The sequence below is a fragment of the Canis lupus genome, chromosome 6, assembly GCF_048164855.1.
Source record: "Canis lupus baileyi chromosome 6, mCanLup2.hap1, whole genome shotgun sequence".
Classification (NCBI taxonomy): Eukaryota; Metazoa; Chordata; class Mammalia; order Carnivora; family Canidae; genus Canis; species Canis lupus.
In genome coordinates this window covers 61,390,458-61,410,756 of record NC_132843.1, presented here as the reverse complement: position 1 = coordinate 61,410,756, position 20,299 = coordinate 61,390,458, and the positions used below count along the sequence as shown (strand labels likewise).

At 37.8% G+C, this 20,299-nt stretch overlaps 2 pseudogenes; both read left to right on the top strand.

Annotated features, from left to right (window-relative positions):
* Positions 1–3,524: 3,524 nt before the first annotated feature.
* LOC140635736 (14-3-3 protein epsilon pseudogene) lies at positions 3,525–4,508 on the top strand (annotated as a pseudogene).
* Positions 4,509–5,733: 1,225 nt separating this feature from the next.
* On the top strand, positions 5,734–7,519 carry LOC140636067 (UPF0688 protein C1orf174 pseudogene; annotated as a pseudogene).
* Positions 7,520–20,299: the final 12,780 nt, after the last annotated feature.

The following is a 20,299-nucleotide window of genomic DNA, read 5'->3' as shown; positions in this document are numbered from 1 at the left end:
TGGTTTTTCAATGAATGGGTTTAGAAAAGTTTTGAGAATGAATCTCTGGACTGGTGTAGAAGATTCTACTTGAAAGTCTGAAATTCTGTGGCAAAAATTTATATAAAACAGAATGATTCATATTTTTTCTTTTTTTAACTTTCAGATCATATGTAATGAAGAAATCATGGAAAACATAACATCCAGTTAAGATGGAAGTATGAGAGAAAAGTTATTCTAAAACAGAGGATAGTGATGAATTTATGTGGAATATTTCAAATGACCTTTCCCTGATTATTCCCCAACATTTTACTGTTTAAGATTAGCTCTTTGTTTCTATCGGCCAACTTCTGTTAGTCATGTTTTAATCTTATATATAATATCTTTGTGACTTATTCTTCAGTTTCCAAGAGTACCAACTCAACATCGATGTACATTTGAGGTCTGCATCAAGTACAAATCTCTTCAAACCAATTTATGATCTGATTCAGGTAGGGTTTTTTTTCAACATGGTAAAGGTATTGGTATCCATGAAAAAGAATTGTGGTTAGCCCTTTTTCAAAGAAGGAAGAAGGTGTTTAAGGGTGAATGCTTATGTCTCTCCAAGTGTATATTTTGAAAACCTCCTAATGTGATAAAATTTGGAGGCAGAATCTTTTTTTTTTTTTAATCTTTATTTTTATTTATGATAGTCAGAGAGAGAGAGAGAGAGAGAGAGGCAGAGACACAGGCAGAGGGAGAAGCAGGCTCCATGCACCGGGAGCCCGATGTGGGATTCGATCCCGGGTCTCCAGGATCGCGCCCTGGGCCAAAGGCAGGCGCCAAACCGCTGCGCCACCCAGGGATCCCTGGAGGCAGAATCTTTGGAAGATAATTATAATCAGGGGAAGTCATCAGTGTGGAGCTCTAAGGAATGGGATTGGTACCAGAGCTTGCTTCTTTTTGTTTCTCCATTTGTATCATTTACATCATGCTCTGTCTCAGAATCGCTAGACTCTTTACCTTGCTTCTTTGTAGCTTCTGGCAGTGGCCATTCATCATTGTGTTCTTTGACTTACAGGGGCTTCCTTCTCACCTTTGCCTCTCTTGCCAGGTAATATTCTCCCTGTGTATCTCGGTCTTTATGTGGTATTTTCCTCTTCTTATAAGGGTACCAGTTATATCTGCTTAGAGCCCACCATAATAACATGATCTTAACTTGATTACATCTTTAAATACTCCAATTCCAAATAAGGTAACATTTTTAGGCACTTTGGGGGACATAGTTCAACTCATAACAGTCCAATTGTGCCCAGTCATGTTCATCTTTCCCATGTGTAAAATACAATTATCCAGTTTTAACATCCTCCTACATTTTAACCCAATCCAAGATTGACTCTGGGCCCCAAATTTCATCTAGTTATCATCTAAATCAGTTATGGGTGAGGCTTGGCTTATGATCCATCCTTGAGCAAAATTCCTGCCCATCTGTGGCCCTGTGAAATCAAAAAACAAGTGATATGCTTCCAAAATAAATGTTAGAAAGGCATAATATAGATATTTCTATTCCAAAGGGGTGAAATAGGAAGGACAAAGAGGTCACAGGTCTTAAATCCAAAATCCAGGAGGATACATTCCATTAGACTTCAAGAACTGAGGACACTCCTCTGTGACTGGCTCTGCCCCTGGCCTGCTGGAGTGGCAGCCCTGTGGTTTTGGCCTCCCAAGGAGGAGGCTCTACCTGAGGAGGTCCTAGGTGCAAGCCTTTGTGTCCACAGCTCTACCATGGATGACATCCTTTCTTCACTTTATATAGTCTCTGTCCCTTTCAGTTAAGGCTGGAAGCATTTCTGCTAGTATAACATTCTCAAAAGCCTTGTCAATCTCTAGTGCATTAATAGGGAACAAGATTTCAGACAAGATGGTCCATTACAGATCTTTCCTGGATAATAGCATGTCTATTTCTGGCTTAGGCTGAGATGATTTCAATTGGATCCATAAGTCACATGCTTAAATTTTTCTTTTCTTTTTTGTAAATAGATTTTATTTACTTATTTGAGAGACAATGCATGAACATGACAGGGGGAGAGGCAGAGGGAAAAGCAGACTCCCTGCTGAGCAGGGAGCCAGACATGGGACTCAATCTGGGACTCTAGGATCATGACCTGAGCTAAAGACAAATGCTTAACTGAGCCATCCAGGTGCCCTCATGTTTAACCTCCTTAGTAAATGATTGTCTAGCATCACCTTTGGCTTTGTTAGTAAGTACACTCTCTGGATAAGCTGGGAATTTTCTTGTGCTGGTCCCATCTTGCCCAACAGTTCAATCTTCAATTTATCTCTTATCTGTTGCATTTTACTATAAGCAGAAAGAAGAAATCAGGCGAATTTTCCCTTGTTTGGTTGGGAATCTCTTCAATGAAAGATCCAAGTTCAAAATTAACCATTGTGTTTAATTTTGTGTCAACTTGGCTAGGCTACGGTACCTAGGTGTTCAGTCAAATTACCGGTCTAGATGTTTCTGTGAAAATATTTTTAAGATATCATTAGCATTTAAGCCCAGACTCCATTTTTTTATTTTTTATTTTTTTTTTTATTTTTTTTTTTTAATTTTTATTTATTTATGATAGTCACAGAGAGAGAGAGAGAGAGAGAGGGGCAGAGACACAGGCAGAGGGAGAAGCAGGCTCCATGCACTGGGAGCCTGACGTGGGATTCGATCCCGGTTCTCCAGGATCGCGCCCTGGGTCAAAGGCAGGCGCCAAACCGCTGCGCCACCCAGGGATCCCCAGACTCCATTTTTTTAAAAGATGAACCACCTAGGCATCCCCATCATGTGAAATAATTTTCAACAATTAATGATGTAAAATGAGATAATATGTTTAATGCATGATAATTAAATGTTATGAAAGATTTGTAATATCAATTATCATATGTAACAGATATATTAAACTTAAAACTCTACGGTTAGAAGTTTAATTTCCTTCCCCTAACAGCATGTTCATAATTAGCCTTCTTTTATTAATTATCCCTATCCTACTTGCCATAGCATTTCTTACACTAGTTGAATGAAAGTTTTAGGTTATCTACGACTCCATAGAACGAAATATCATCAACCCTCATGGCCTGTGACAACCTATCACTGATGCTGTCACACAACTCATTAAAAAAACACTATGACTTCATATCCAGACTTATTATTGCACCAATCCTAGCCCTCACGTGAGCCCTAACCATTTGAATTCCATCACTATTGGGAAAGGTCATCAGAAGATGGACTATTGGTTGACCAGTGAGCTAGACTTCAGCACATGGAGGCTCCTCACCTCTCTGGTCCTTGGAACGTAGGTTCTACTTGCCTTTTTCATCCCCAGAGGCTGCTCCAAAGACAGTATAGCCTTAAGATAAGAAGGCCTACATAGTATACATGACTGAACTCACTTTGGGACTCTTTATAAACTTCTAAGATTTGACCGGCAGATGTAGGGATCCATTCATCTTGTTGCCACCCAAGATAAGCCTCAAAGGTAAGTTTCCTTTGCTTATTAAAACTGCCACCTGCCGAGCGAGAGGCTGAGAGAGTCGGAGACGCTATCCGCTTCCATCCATCGCACAGACCCTGCCGGAGCCACTGCGGCTATGGATGATCGGGAGGATCTGGTGTACCAGGCGAAGCTGGCCGAGCAGGCTGAGCGATACGACGAAATGGTGGAATCAATGAAGAAAGTAGCAGGGATGGATGTGGAGTTGACAGTTGAAGAAAGAAACCTCCTATCTGTTGCATATAAAAATGTGATTGGAGCCAGAAGAGCTTCCTGGAGAATAATCAGCAGCGTTGAACAGAAAGAAGAAAACAAGGGAGAAGACAAACTAAAAATGATTCGGGAATATCGGCAAATGGTTGAGACTGAGCTAAAGTTAATCTGTTGTGACATTCTGGATGTACTGGACAAACACCTCATTCCAGCAGCTAACACTGGCGAGTCCAAGGTTTTCTATTATAAGATGAAAGGGGACTATCACAGGTATCTGGCTGAATTTGCCACAGGAAATGACAGGAAGGAGGCAGCAGAGAACAGCCTGGTGGCTTATAAAGCTGCTAGTGATATTGCAATGACAGAACTTCCACCAACGCATCCAATTCGCTTAGGTCTTGCTCTCAACTTTTCTGTATTCTACTATGAAATTCTTAATTCCCCCAACCGTGCCTGCAGGTTGCAAAAGCAGCTTTTGATGATGCAATTGCAGAACTGGATACGCTGAGTGAAGAAAGCTATAAGGACTCTACACTTATCATGCAGTTGTTACATGATAATCTGACACTATGGACTTCAGACGTGCAGGGTGATGGTGAAGAGCAGAATAAAGAAGCGCTGCAGGATGTGGAAGATGAAAATCAGTGAGACATAAAAGCCAACAAGAGAAACCATCTCTGACCACCCCATTCCTTCCCATCCCACTCCCATTGGAAATTCCCCCATTGTCACTGAGAACCACCAAATCTGACTTTTACATTTGGTCTCAGAATTTAGGTTCCTGCCCTGTTGGTTTTTTTTAAAACAGTTTTCAAAAGTTCTTAAAGGCAAGAGTGAATTTCTGTGTATTTTACCGGTCCCAGCTGTGTATTAAGACACTATTCAGGACTGTGTAGAGGCTTTTTCAGCATTACTGCATTGTCTCCTGCCAGATGTGGCAAGATCACCATTAAAAATGGAAATTACATTTGAAAGCCATTAGACTTCTAGGTGATGCAAGCATCTAAGAGAGAGGTTAATCACACTATAGACGCATTGTGGTATCATTTTTCCTTTTTCTAATTGTTTAAATCGAATTTTATACCAATGTTAAAAATTAATTGGATGTTAGTTTGAAGTGGTTAAAGATTGTTTGAAGAGTTGTTATAATGGTTTTGCTGTAAAAAGTGTTGCGGAAATGTTGCTGAAAAGCATGGTGCTGGTAACTGTTCAACAATCCTTGGCTGCTCATTCTTGCCTACTTTTACTCTCCCTCTAAAGCAGGTTAGCATTGAAGGTGGTATGGAAAAGCCTGCATGAGTGTTCAGTTCTTTGTTTCTTCTCCTTCCCTTTCCCCTTAGGCCCCCCCTTCCCTCCTTCGCTCGCTCAACCTCTTTCGTTCGGTATGTGTAACTTGAAGCTAATTTGTACTACTGGATATCTGACTGGAGCCACAGATACAGAATCTGTATTGTTCTTACTGAAACACAGCATGGAATTAACATTAAACTTAAATAAAACAAAGCCAAATTAAAAATGCCAAATAAAAAAAAAAACTGCCACCTGCCAAGCTGGAGTGGCCTTTCTTCAGTCTCTTCCTGCCCCAGCCCCCAAACTACAGGGGCCAGTTTCAGATTATACCAGGGAAGCTGATGAGGAACCTGTCAATCAGCAATTTGGTGAATCAGCCAAGACACTGAAGAAATGGGCCTTGGGAATTAGACACCCATGAGAGGAAAACAAGTTGGCCATCAACCTCTCTGTGGGGAGGGGTGACCCATCTGTTAGATGCCTGTGGATCACTGTGTGAGTAGGAGGATGCCCGAAAACTCCAGCCAGTCCAATGCATTTGTTGGAGGAACTGCAGAGAGAATACTGTAGCAGAGAAGGGAAGTGCATAAGAGCTGCAGTCAGCTGGCCTCTCCTGTAGGCACTTTGGCTGGAGGCTGAAGCTCAAGTTAGAAAGTGAGAGGAAGAACTGAGATTAGAGAAGCAGGTGGGAGTGTCCACTACTCTGCTAGCTTCAGTGCTGGCAGACAAGATGAAGGAGCAGGATCATAAGTTGAGGCCTCAGTGCACAGTTCTGCAAAGGTAGGAGGGTCCCAAATGCCTCAGATTAAGATCCAGGCACTTGCAAAAAAAAAGCCTGATTGGAATGGCAAGAGGTAACAATCTTTGAGAAAGTGATGAGATGTTGTGTTGCTTGAAATGATCCAAGCCTTCCGATCCCTAATACAAAGGAAAATTGCAAATAGTTATTGCCCCAAAGCTCCTAGGAAAAAACTTGAATTCTTTCTCTGTCCTCTGAAGTTGCAAATTTTATCATGTCCTTGAAACATAAATACCCCAGGAGATAACCCAAATATTGGCCACAGAGACTGAAGAAAAGGGCATGTGTGGAGTTTTAAAAAATGCAGACTACTGGAGGATTTCCCTTGTCCCAAACCCAACCTGCAGGCTCCATAAGATCACAAATATTGGTCAAAAGCCAAGTGAATAGCTGACTCATATCTGGAGTCTGGGAATAAAAACTGGATGGGCATAGAAAGTTGCAGAAGATTTGTGGAAAAGGAATATTGAGAAAGGAATTTTACATGTAATCAAGCTAAAACTGAAATGAATTTATGTAAATTAAACAGAAAAATGGGAAGAGTTTTAATACACTGCTGTAAAATTAGAATTTGGTTTTCTTTCTTTTAAAAGAACTAAGTTTTCAGCTGGGGCCATGCCCCACCACATCTTCCAGGACAGTATGTCAGACATCGCACAAAGCCGTCGACAAACATCCAAGAAGTTCAAATGGGACAAAGGTTACCTGGTGAAATCAGAATTACAGAAACTAGCCCCTCAGAGTGACCGTGGTGCTGTGCCCAGAATACCACCCGAGAGCCCTGGTAACAGTGAGTTTCTGGGGTTTGCCAGAGAGCACCTGCCCCCAGGAAAGGGGGCTGGAGCTCCTGCACAGCTGGAGGCCGCGGGGCGCCCCCTCGGGCACCCTACAGCTGTGGGCGACACTTGCCCAGCAGAGACGGAGGACAGCCTGGCTGGCCCTGCCAGCACACACCTCTGGCTGGGGGGCAGCGTCACAGCAGCTGCTCAGCACAGGGCGGGTCCACACTGCACACCGAGCAGGCTGCAAGGCCACCGCTGCAGACGGAGGACAGCATCTTTCTGGCTGAGGACAGCAACCAGCCCATGCCCGTGGGCCGGTTCTTCGGGAATGTGGAGCTCCTGCAGGACCTTCCACCAGCTTCTTCGTCTTGTCCTTCAATGAACAAACAAGAATTCAGGAAAACGCATTTCAGAGCCAAAGATGATGAAGACGATGATGATGGTGCAGAAATGTAGAGAATGAAGTATACACAGTGATTTCCTTGCATATTTAATACAGTTAATAGTCCCACAGTTTAGCGAGTGCTGAGATGTGTATCAAGTTTATCTCCCAAGAAAACATATTCTTAACCAAATGTTGAAGCTGACCCGTAAAAGTCCTCATACAGAACACCAAGTACCTGGAGTGTTTATACTCATCATCCAGAACCATCTCTGAGACTGCACAGCCGCTGCTCCCACACCCATGCATTTTCTTGTGTCTGTGTGTAAATGACACAGTTTGGGTCCCCCGGGGGGCTCAGAACTCAGTGCGAGAGATCTTTCTAAAGAAACTCCTCACTAAACTCTTTAGTTTTGATAATACAGGAGTTTATTTTCCATTATCTCAATTTGATCATTCTTGTGATTGAGTCAATGCCAGTTCTTAAAGAACTCTCCTTTATTTCTGTATATGAAGCTAATGTTTACCCTGGAAATTCTGCAATATGCATATGAGAAAGAAATAAAATATATTTTGAAAATAAAAAAAAACTAAGTTTTCTTAGATTATTGGCCTGCTCTTCATAAACAATCGTATTCAAAGATTTTTGTTTTCTTTACCTTTAATGTACTATGCCTAGAAAACAAGGAATCTGTGTTTTGTCTTTATCAGGTCTTGCTTACTTAAGAAAACCAAAAGTCTTAAGATTTTTACAAACATGAAACTTTTTGTATGTGTTAAATTTCACAGGATGCATTACCAAATACTAAACATTTTTTAGACTGTATTCCTAGGAAATGCTTCAAATCTATGTCCTAGTATAATGGCATCAATCAAATTAAATTTAAATTTAATTTAATCAAATTAAATTTAAAATCTGTCACGGAAACAATAAAATTCTCTGGTCTATTGCATTATAATAAACCCATCATATCTTTAATAATAACTATTTTAAGTCTTTTGTCACTTGCAGTCACTGTCCTACTGTTCTTGCTTTGGCAAAAAGTGTTTCTGCCTCTTCATGGAAAAGACTTTGACAAGTTTCTGATAACTTAGATCAATCTACCTTCATGTGGGAGGAACAATAATAAACCTTTCAAGTGCTTCCCCAAGTCTACCTCCCTAACCCCACCATCTATCATAGGATGGTAGCTGGAAACGTGTCCCTGTTCTCCTTTCCCTCATTAGTGGGGTAGGCCTACTACATTGGTGATATGTTAACAGGTGAAAATTTGCCTCAGCTGCTAGATGCTCTGCAGACTTTGCTGGATGAACACCTACAAGGGGAAGATGGGCAATAAACCTGCAGAAAAATTCAAGACCCAGGTACCACGGTCTGGTTTGGGGAGTCATCTGGCCAGGTAAGATGCATATTGTCCCCAAAGCTGTGATTGATAAAGTACAAGGTCATCCAACCCTTAAGAATGTGAAAAAGATGCAAGCCTTTATAGGAATTTGGGGTCTTGAGAAGACTTTTATTCCCCAACCAGCATGGTGCCTTCATCTTTTATATGGCCTGGTAAAGAAAGGGCATATCTGGGACTGGGGATCAGAGCATTAAACCACCTTTGAGAAAGCAAAAATACTAGTGAGGCAGATTAAAGCTCTGGACATCTCCTAAGCAGGGCTAGATATGTTTAAGTTAGATGTGTCTAGAAACTCTGGAAGGTATGGGTCAGGCACTGTGGCAGAGACAACGGAAGGGAAGAGTGCCCCTAGGATTTTGGTCCTAACTCTGGAAAGGGGCAGAAACCCAATATACCCCCATAGAGCAACAGCTCCAAGCAGTGTACACAGCCCTCCTCAAGGTAGGGCCTCTCACACAGCAGCCAACGCAGTGGCAAGCAGGCTGAGCTTAGAACAGTTTGGCTGGTGTTACTCATGAACCTTGACCATTAATCTGTTGCACAATTGGGCTGTTCTAAAGAGATTAATCCTATGCCTTGGACAACGAGAAACTGAGGGATGGATAATCATAAATTAGTCTATGTGGGGTCAGGATATGTGGAAAGACATTTGGGTACATCTGCAAGAACCTGAAGAAGTAACCCTCCTTGTTTTCTATGTCCCAGCTCTTGAGGCATTGACATTTCCAATCAGTAAGCTGATGTCCTACTGCATATACAAACCTTAGCTACCAACCCTTCAGTAGTTACAGCAGACTGAGTGCCACCAGAATGGCCACCACAGTGCCTCAGTAAAATGACATATTGTTAAGAATGTCAGATTGCCCTTAAACTACTTGGTTAATACAGTAAAAGCACAGCACCCAAGGCAATTGCCAAAGGAATGTGGAGCCATCCACTAGAGTTCTCAGCCAGTGAAGGATTCCCAAATTGATTATATGGGCCTCTCCCTCTGAGTGAGAGTTCTAAATTTTTTAATGATAAACACTTCCATCAATATCAATTTTATATCAAATTTCACCATCCATTCATCTAATTAAATTATTAACCATAACCACTTTATCATAGGAGGATGAGGAGGAATTAATCAAACTCAATTATGAAATATTATAATTTGTTCATCAATTGCTTACATGGGATGAATAATAGCTATTATAATTTATAACCCAACTATAATAATCCTAAATTTATTAGATTACATTATAAAACACATACATTTATATTATTTATATATAACTTACCTACCACAATACTATTGCTCTCATGATATGAAATAAAATTCTCTTGATTACCATACTCATTCTTCTTATTATATTATCATTAGGAGGCCTCCCACTACTTTCAGTATTCTTACTCAAGTGAATAATTATTCAAGTAAAAGCAAAAAATAATAACATTATTTTGCAAACATTAATAGTTATCATAGCATTACTTAATCTATATTTTATATACAATTAGTTTACTCCACATCACTAACTACATTTCCATCAATAAACAACATAAAAATAGAATGACAATTAGAAAACATGAAACAACTTTTTTATCACCACTAATTGTGGTTTCAATATTATTTCTTCCTTCAACACCAATATTATCAGTGCTAAACTAGGAATTAAATTAGTATAGACCAAGAGCCCTCAAAATGCTAAGCAAATATAATTTAATTTCTGAGAAGTAAGGATTGTAAGACTTGATTCTGCATCAATTAAATGCAAATCAAACACTTTTATTTTTGTTTAATTTTTTAAGAGTTTTATTTATTTATTCATGAAAGACAGAGAGAGAGGTGAGAGACACACAGAGACACACAGAGACACAGGCAGAGGGAGAAGCAGGCCCCATGCAGAGAGCCTGATATGGGACTCTATCCCGGGTCTCCAGGATCAGGCTCTGGGCTGAAGGCGGTGCTAAGCCGCTGAGCCACTGGGGCTGCCCCAGATCACACACTTTTATTAAGCTAAGTCCTTGCTACCCTGGCAGGCTTTTACCCCACAAATTTTTAGTTAATAGCTAAATACCCTTGTCAACTGGCTTCAATCTACTCTTTCTGTTTAGGGGAGAAAGCAAGAAGAAGACCAGCAGAATTAAAGCTGCAACCCTCCATGGAAGTAATATTATATGACACCTGCCATATTATGAGCCTTGGGTTTTGTTTTCTTAGTTACAATAGGAGGTCTAATAGGGATTGTTCTAGCTAATTAATCCTTAGATATTGTTCTCCACAATACATACTGTGAAGTAGCACATTTTTGTTATGTCTTACTGCTAGTAGTATTTGCCCCTTATAGGAGGATTTGTTCACTGATTCCCATTATTCTCAGGTTATACACTCAAGTCAACCTGAGCAAAAATCCACTTCACAATTATATTTGTAGGTGTTAACATAACTTTCCATAACATTTTCTTGGCTTTTCAGGAATACCAAGATGTTACTCTGATTACTCCAATGTATATATACAACAAGAAACACTATCTCATCCATAGGTCCATTTATCTCATTAACAGCAGTAAATGAATGAATTTCAGTAAATGAATGAATTTCATAATGATGAATGAATGATTTTCATAATTTGAGAAGCATTTGCCTCTAAAGGAGAAGTATCAATAGAATGAACTACTTAATCTTGCATAACAACATGGAATCCCCCCACCATGTCATCATTTAAAGAAACTAAGAACATACTTACATAAACTTAAATAAGAAAAGAATCCCCCAACTGGTTTCAAGCCAATATTATAACCACTATGTCCTTGTCAAATGGGAAATTAATAAAAATTACATAACTTTGTCAAAGTTAAATTATATGTTCAAATCCTTTATATCTCTATGGCGTATCTTTTCCAGCTGAGTTTTCAAGATGCAACGTGACCTGACATAGAGGAACTTTTACACCTTCATGATCATACATTAATAATTGTTTTCCTAATTAGCTCTTTAGTCCTTTATATCATTTCAGTAATATTAACAATTAAATTAATTCACACAAGCACAACAGATGCACAAGAAGTAAAAAGTCTGAATTATCCTACCAGACATTATCTTAATCCTAATTGCCCTACCATTACTACAAATTCTTTACATCATAAATACAATCAATAACCCTTCCCTGACTATATATCGAATCTATAAAGATTCAAATTATGAAGACTTGTACTTCAATTGCTATATAATTCTTGTATCAGACCTAAAACCAGGAGAATTTTGACTATTAGAAGTTGGCAATTGAGTAGTTTTATCTACAGAAAAAAAGTAAGTATTCATTTCATCCAAAGACGTTCTACATTCATGGGAAATTCCCTCTTTAGGCCCAAAAATAGATGACATCACCAGAGAGTAAATTGAACAGCCAGCATATCTATGTGACTGGGCTTTTACTATGGACAACATTCAAAAATTGTAGGTCAAACCAGAGTTTTGTACCTATTGTTCTTGAATTAGTTCCACTAAAATATTTCCAAAGATGGCTGCATCTCTACTATAAAGTCCTTAAGAAGATAAATACATTAACCTTTTAAGTTAAAGACAGAGTTTAAACCTCTCCTTTATGATATGACACAGCTAGATACAACACAATTTATTACCATTATATCAATAATTATAGTTTTATATTTCAACAAAAAATTTTAAAACATTTCTATCCTTCAAACCCAAAAGTAACAAACAAAACATCAAAACATTTCACCCCTTGAAAAACAAAATGAATGCAAATGTATTCCCCTTTTTCACTACTCCAACAGACTACCATTATTCTAATTATTATATTTCCAAGCATTGTTTCCCACACCTAATCAATCAATTTCTGTCTAATTCCTATTCAACTATGATTAATTCAACTGATATTTAAACAAATAACTATATGAAATCAGAAAGGACAATATTTTTTTAAAGATTTTATTTATTTATTCATGAGAGACACACAGAGAGACCAGAAAAGACATAGGCAAAGGGAGAAGCAGGCTCCCCATGGGGAGCCTGATGCAGGACTCCATCCCAGGACCCCAGGATTACAAACTGAGCCAAAGGCAGATGCTCAACTGCTGAGTCACCCAGGTGCCCCAGAAAGGGCAAATTTGAACCCTAGTACTTACATCATTTATTTATCAGCTTAACAAAGTTATCAGACCTTGTACCACACTCATTTACAACTACCACTCACTCTCAGTACATTTAGGAATGGCTATCTCTCCATGAGCAGGAACAGTAAATACCAGCCTCTACCATAAAACAAAAGCATCTTTGGTTCATTGCCTATCCAAGGGACACCTATCGACTTATTCCTATACTAGGTATTGAAATCATTAGCCTATTTAGTCAACCAATAGTCTGGCCATATGATTAAGAGCTAACATTACTGCCAGATATCTAATTCACCTTACTGGGGAAGCATTTTTATAATATTTTTTATTCTTATCATACCTACTGTCTTTGAATTCACAGTGGCCTTACTTCAAGCTTATGTATTAATCTACTCTACTTACACGATAATACTTAAAGGTCTATAAACACATGCATATCATATGGTAAATCCCAGTCCTGTCTGTCCTTCTCAAAAAATCTGGTCTGATAATTTTGACTCAATATTCCTATCACCCTTTGCCAATGTACTAACCATATACCAATAATGATGGGTCATCATTGGAGAAAGTACATTTCAAGGCCTTCACACACCAACTGTCCAAAAAGAACTAGGATAAGCCATAATCCTCTTTATTATTTCAGAAGTCTTCTTTTTTACTGATTTCTTTTGAGTTTTTTATCTTTCAAGGCTACCCCAAAACCTGAATTAGGTGGTTGTTGACCACTCACTTCTAAATCTCCTAGGAGTACTACTTCTTAATACTTCAGTTCTATTAGTTTCTAGAGTCTCCATTACTTGAGCTCATCACAGGCTAAAAAGAAGGAAATTGAAAATGTATATTCTAAGCCCTATTTGTTATAATTTTTCTAGGCATTTATTTTACATTACTGCAAGCCTCAGAATATGATGAAACATCATTTACAATATGAAATAGAGATTATGGCTCACCATTCTTTATAGCTACAGGCTTAGACAGATTGTACATAATTATCAGCTCCACTTGTGTCATTGTCTGCTTTATACACATAAACTAAAATTCCATTTTACATCTAATTATCATTTCAGAAAAAAAATTACCATTTCAGATTTGAAACAGCTGCCTGGTACTACATTTCACAGACACATATGTCTCTACCTATTGAAGAAGATCTTATTTTCTCAGTATTAAATATTAAAATTGACTTCCAATCAATTAGTTTCTGTATAACCTGAAAAGATTAACAAATCTTATACTATTTGCCAATATACTATTAACTTCATTACTTGTATTTATTGCATTCTGATTTCCTCACCTAAATGACTATTCACTATACAGAAAAATCAAGCCTATACAAATGTGGATTTCACACCATAGGGTCAACACACCATCCTTCTCCATCAGCTTTTCTTAGTAGTCATTACATTTCTATTATTTGATCTAGAAATTGCCTTCTTCCTACCCCTACACTGAGCATCCCAAACAAGCTAAAAATTACTTATATTAGTTCTAATTTTATTACTAGCCATAAACTTAGCTTATGACTTCAAAAAGGATTAGAATGAATATGATAATTAAAGCATGTAATTTTCATTCATTAAATTATGATTAACTTCATAATTATCAAATGTTCTTAGTCTGTGTTAATATTATTTTAGCATTTACAGTATCTCTTAAAAGGCTACTAATATGTTGATCTTATTTAATATCCTCATTATTATGCATGGAAGGTATAATATTATCATTATTCATTATAGTAACTTGTAATAATGCTAAACACTCTAGCATTTACATTACACTCACTTTACATTAGCTAGCATAATGTCTATTTTCTTCTTAGCATTCACAGCCTATAAGACTGCACCACGACTGTCCTTACCAGTTACAATATCCAATATCGATGGTACTGACTTAGCACAAAATCTTAACCTTCTCAATGCTAAATATTATTATTTAAACCATAATACTAATGCCATTAACATGACTATCAAAAAATCTGAATACTGCAATTTATAGCCTATTAATCCATTTTATCAACTTATTCTCCTGGATCAACAAAATGATAATAGCCTTTACTTTGCACTAATCTTTTCTGACTCTCCATCAGAACCTCTGCTAACATTAACAACATGACTTCTCCCATTACTACTTACAGCCAGTCAATTTCATCTATCCAAAGAATCGCTAACCTGACAAAAACTATATATCACAATACTTATTATATTACAAACATTCTTAACTACAGAAGTGAAAGTCCTATTTTACATTTTATTCAAAGCAACATTAGTCCCAATCCTAACATTATTACCCACTGAAGAAACCAGACAGAATGATTAAATGAAGAACTTTATTTCTTATTTTATATGCTGGTAGGATCACGTCTAACTTCTCATTGTGCTAATTTCAATCCAAAATCAAATAGGTTCATTACATTTTCCAATACTTCAATACTGAAAACCAAACAATACTGAGTTCTTGATTCAACATTTTCCTATGACTAGCATGCCTTTCAGCATTTATAGTAAAAATATCTCTTTATGGCCTGCACCTCTTATTACCAAGAGCACATGTAAAAGCCCCAATTGCTGGATCCGTAGTATTTGCAGCTCTACTATTCAAACTAGGTGGCCGTGGCACACTACAAATTACAACAGTACTACACCCCTTAACAAATTACATGCCTTTCCCTTTCCTTATATTTTCCTGATGAGGAATAATTACAACCAGCTTCATCTATTTATATCAGACAGACTTAAAATTACTCATCGCATCTTCTTCTGTCAGCCATATAGCACCAGTGATTATAGCCATTCTCACCCAAACACCATGAGATTACATAGGAGCTACAGTCCTGATAACTGCCCATGGCCTTATATCATCAGTACTACTTTGCCTAGAAAATTCAAACTATGAATTAATTCACAACTGATCTATAATTCTAGCTCATGGACTACAGATACTCCTTCCATAAATGGCAGCACAATGACCACTAACAATCCTTACCAACTTAGCTTTACCTCCAACAATTAATTTAGTTGGAAAACTAGTCATAGCAATATCATCATTCCCCATCATTACTGTCATTTAATAGGAATCAATCTTGTAATTACTCCCCTAGATTCTCCTTATATAGTAATCAGAACACAAGGCAATAAATATATCATAGCAATGATATTAAGCCATCATTTACACGAGAAAATGCTCTTATAACCTAACATATACTACTCCTTCCACTTTTATCACTTAATCCTCAAGCTATTTTGGGACTTATATACCATAAATAGAGTTTAATAAAAACATTAGGTTGTAAATCTAGCAATGAAAATTTATAGAAGTTATTTTATCAAGAAAGTGAAGAAAGTGCCTCCATATTATTATATGGCATTTTCAAGCTTTTAAAGAAGTATTCCATTAGTCTTGGGAACCAAAAAATTGGTGCAACTCCAATAAAACTAATAAATCTATTCACCCCTTCTATATTAACTTTGTTATTTATGTTAATTTTACCAATCATAGTAACCACCTCTAACATCTGCAACAATCTATAGCCATACTATGTAAAACCTGTCATTTCATACGCCTTCATCACCAGCTTAATTCCCACAATATTCATTTACTCATGCCTAATTATTTGGAATAATTATTCCAAATTGATACTGAATAAATTCAAACTCTAAAGCTATCACTTAGCTTTAAATTAGACTATTTCTCTGTTATATGTATATCAGTAGCATTTTTGTTACATGGTCATTATAAAGTCCTCAACGTGATATATACAGACTCCAACATTAACCAATTTTTCAAATACCTACTTATATTCCTTATTACTATACTAGCCTCAGTCACTGCCAACAACCTTTTCCAACTTTTCATCAGATGAGAATGAGTAGGAACATATCATTTCTACTCGTTAGGTGATGCTATGCGCCAAGTTGATGCAAACACTGATGTCCTCCAAGTAATCCTACATAACTGTGTTGAAGATACTGGATTATTATTCCAATAGCATGGTTTCTGTTTAATTTAAATTCATGAGACTTTCAACCCAACCTCAATCATATTAACCTTCCATGAATTGGACTTTTTTAGCCACAACTGGCAAATCCACCCAATTTGGCCCTCATCCATGACTTCCCTTGGCCACAGAAAGCCTGACACCCATCTCGGCCCTACTTCATTCAAGTACAATAGTTGCAGCAGATACCTTCTTACTAATCCATTTCCTGCCAGATAGAAAATAACAAAGCCATTCCAACCCCAACACTGCCTAGAAGCTATCACCATGCTATTTGCAGTGTTCTTACTAAAAATAAAGTTTAAAATATTGTTGCTTTCTCTACTTAAAATCAATTAGGCTTAATAATACTGACTATAGGTCTAAATCAACTATTTTACCATTTCTTCACATTACAACACATGCATTTTTCAAAGCTATGCTGTTTACATGTTTTGGGTTCATTATGAAAAACCGAAATGATGACCAAGACATCTGGAAAAATTTTTTTTACTCTGGCAGCAAAGCTAACATGACAACTTAGAATAGGTAGGATTATGAATAGGTATACCAACAGAAATAGGTAGACCTAATTTCACCATACATTCAGGGTTTTTTAGTGCCAGAATTTTATTTTTGTTTTGTTTTTTTTTTGTTTTGTTTTTTTAAAGATTTTATTTATTTATTCATGAGAGGCATAGAGAGAGACAGACAGACAGACAGACAGAGGCAGAGGGAGAAGCAGGTTCCATGCAGGGAGCCCTACGCAGGACTCGATCCTGGCACCCCAGGATCCTGTCCCAGACCGAAGGCAGGTGCTTAATCGCTGAGCCACCCAGGGATCCCCAGAATTTCATTTTTTGTAAAGATTTTATTTATTTGAGGTTGGGGGAGCATGTGCACAAGCAGGGGGAGCAGCAGAGGGAGAGGGAGAAGCAGGCTACCCACTGAGCAGGGAGCCCAATTCAGAGCTTGATCCCAGGACCCTGGGATCATGACCTGAGCTGAAGACAGATGCAATTTAATTGACTTAGCCACCCAACACCCCTGCCAGAATTTTTAAAATGCCAGAATAAATCAATAATATTAACAAAAATAGGATGATTTGATCATGCAAACATTGTAATGGTAAAATATATAAATGGCTCTATACATTTAGAGATCAAATGTATCTTGTCTCTTTGATGACAACTGATTATTGAATAAATTGCACTGAAAATAGACTTTTAGTTTTCGTACTGTTCTCACCTACATACCGATGTGGAGAACTTCATTTTCCCATGTAGCATGTTATCCCATCTTCTCCAGATATCCTAAAACCATTTTTGCAAATATAACTTAATTTAGTGCCATGTACATAAAGGCTAGAATTAAAGGTTTCTTCCCTTTCTTCTGAAGACTTAGATGCTCTCATGATTCCATGTTCTATATGAGGTGGTTGAGAACATGGAATCTTTTCTATATGAAGAATAGAGATCAAAGAGTCAAGCACAAATACAATGCTTACATGGAAAAGTACAATCAAATATCACTAGAGATTTTAAAATAAGGACAAGGACAATTTGAACTTATTCATTTAAAACTGAAAGTATTTGAAACCTGCAAGGATATACATCTCCATAATATGGATGCTACTAACGTAATGTCTTGTTCAATATACCCCTCATTCTTGTCTTGCTCATCATAAGGAGCAAAATAGGCATAAAAGGAAATTTTATCTCATGCCTACATAGGAACTCAAAGTTCTTGTCTGTGTTCATTTCACAGAAGCAGTGAAAGAATGCTGATTGATTTGTGTACCTAGATTGTAATTCACTCCAAAGATACAGATGCAATGAAACGCCGGGACACCTGCACCCCGATGTTTATAGCAGCAATGTCCACAATAGCCAAACTGTGGAAGGAGCCTCAGTGTCCAACGAAAGATGAATGGATAAAGAAGATGTGGTTTATGTATACAATGGAATATTACTCAGCCATTAGAAACGACAAATACCCAGCAGGACAACCAGTGTATGTTCTCATTCATTCGGGGAATATAAATAACAGTGAAAGGGAATATAAGAGAAGGGAGAAGAAAAAGACTCCTAACTCAGGGAAACGAACTAGGGGTGGTGGAAGGGGAGGAGGGCGGGGGGCAGGGGTAAATGGGTGACAGGCACTGAGGGGGGCACTTGACGGGATGAGCACTGGGTGTTATTCTGTATGTTGGTAAATTGAACACCAATAAAAAATTAATTTATTTAAAAAATTTTTTAAAAGAATATAGTCTTTCTTATAGTCAGTATACAATTTATTTCCCAATATGGAGAAAATTAAGAGATACCTCATACATATCCACACAGTTTTGTGGCCTTGGGTCCTAGTATCAATGTACTAGCTATTAGGGACTCCAAGTGAGGAGGGTCATGCAAAGGGGTCATCCCAGCTGCCATGGGTGACACCTGCAGCACATTGGCACAAAACACTTCTTGGTTTCCCCAGGAAAACAGACTAAATTCCCACTGCAGCCCCTTCTTTGGGTTGTGGCAATGTTCCACATGACCACCATGAAGGGTCCTTCCTTATGGGTAACAAAGATTTGTGAATTAATTTTATTAAATTTATTCACCAGGAGGGCCCTGAGGATAAAGAGTTTTAAGATAGTCGATTCCTACCCTGTTTGAGGGAAGGCAGAGGGTTACAAGAAGTCCGATGAAAGGAGTGTCATCAGGAAAAGTAATTCAATCTGTTTGGGTTTTTTGTTTTGTTTTGTTTTTGTTTTTGTTTTTTATTGAAGTTCGAGTTGCCAACATATAACACCCGGTGCTCATCCCATCAAGTGCTCTCCTCACTGCCCGTCAAGGTAATTCAATTTGGAATGAATTCCTTTGAAAAAAGAGATGATTTCTGACCCTGCAGTAAAACCAACAACTACTAAAAGTGGGTTACTTCTTAGGGAGTGTTTCCTGAATCCAGCTGTTTTAAATGACCTCTACCAGCTGCACTTCCCTGTCTGCTTATCTAGATAATGTTTATCACTTAACATTTTGTTCTAGGGGATCCCTGGGTGGCGCAGCGGTTTGGCGCCTGCCTTTGGCCCAGGGCACGATCCTGGAGACCCGGGATCGAATCCCACGTCAGGCTCCCGGTGCATGGAGCCTGCTTCTCCCTCTGCCTGTGTCTCTGCCCCTCTCTCTCTGTGTGACTATCATGAATAAATAAATAAAATCTTTTAAAAAAAAAAAACATTTTGTTCTAAAACATATTTTCGTTGGCATTAATGAAAGGAGTTAGTGATGTATGCCCTTATAATTAATACCTTTGGGTTATTTGTATTACTAAGTACAGGAATAACGACTAGCAACAGTAATATATCAAACACCTGTGTAATGCACCCCACGTCCCAAGACTTATTTTGAACACTTGTATTAACAGTATATATCATGATGGAAAAGAGCTGGGTGGGTAGAGCACAAGCATGCTGAAAATAAAACATTTCGCTGGCTAGACTGCTTCAAACACCATTTCATAAGTTGTCATTTACTGTTCCGTAATTACATCTTTGAGCTTCATCACATTATAAATGAAATTTACATTTATATGGGTGATGTACTTTAAAAGGGCATTAATAAAAATACAATTAAATATAAGTTAACAATTTTGTGTGTGTTAATAAGAAAAAGGATGAAAGACTAGCCACCCATATTAAAACAATGATTGTGTAGGACTGATACTGATTTTCCCCGAAATTTTCTACAAGTGGTTCCATGCCTTTCCTAGTGAAATAAAGACATTTATTTAAAAACAACAACAACAACAAAAAATAGATTGTAATTCACTGTTTCAAGATAAAGCG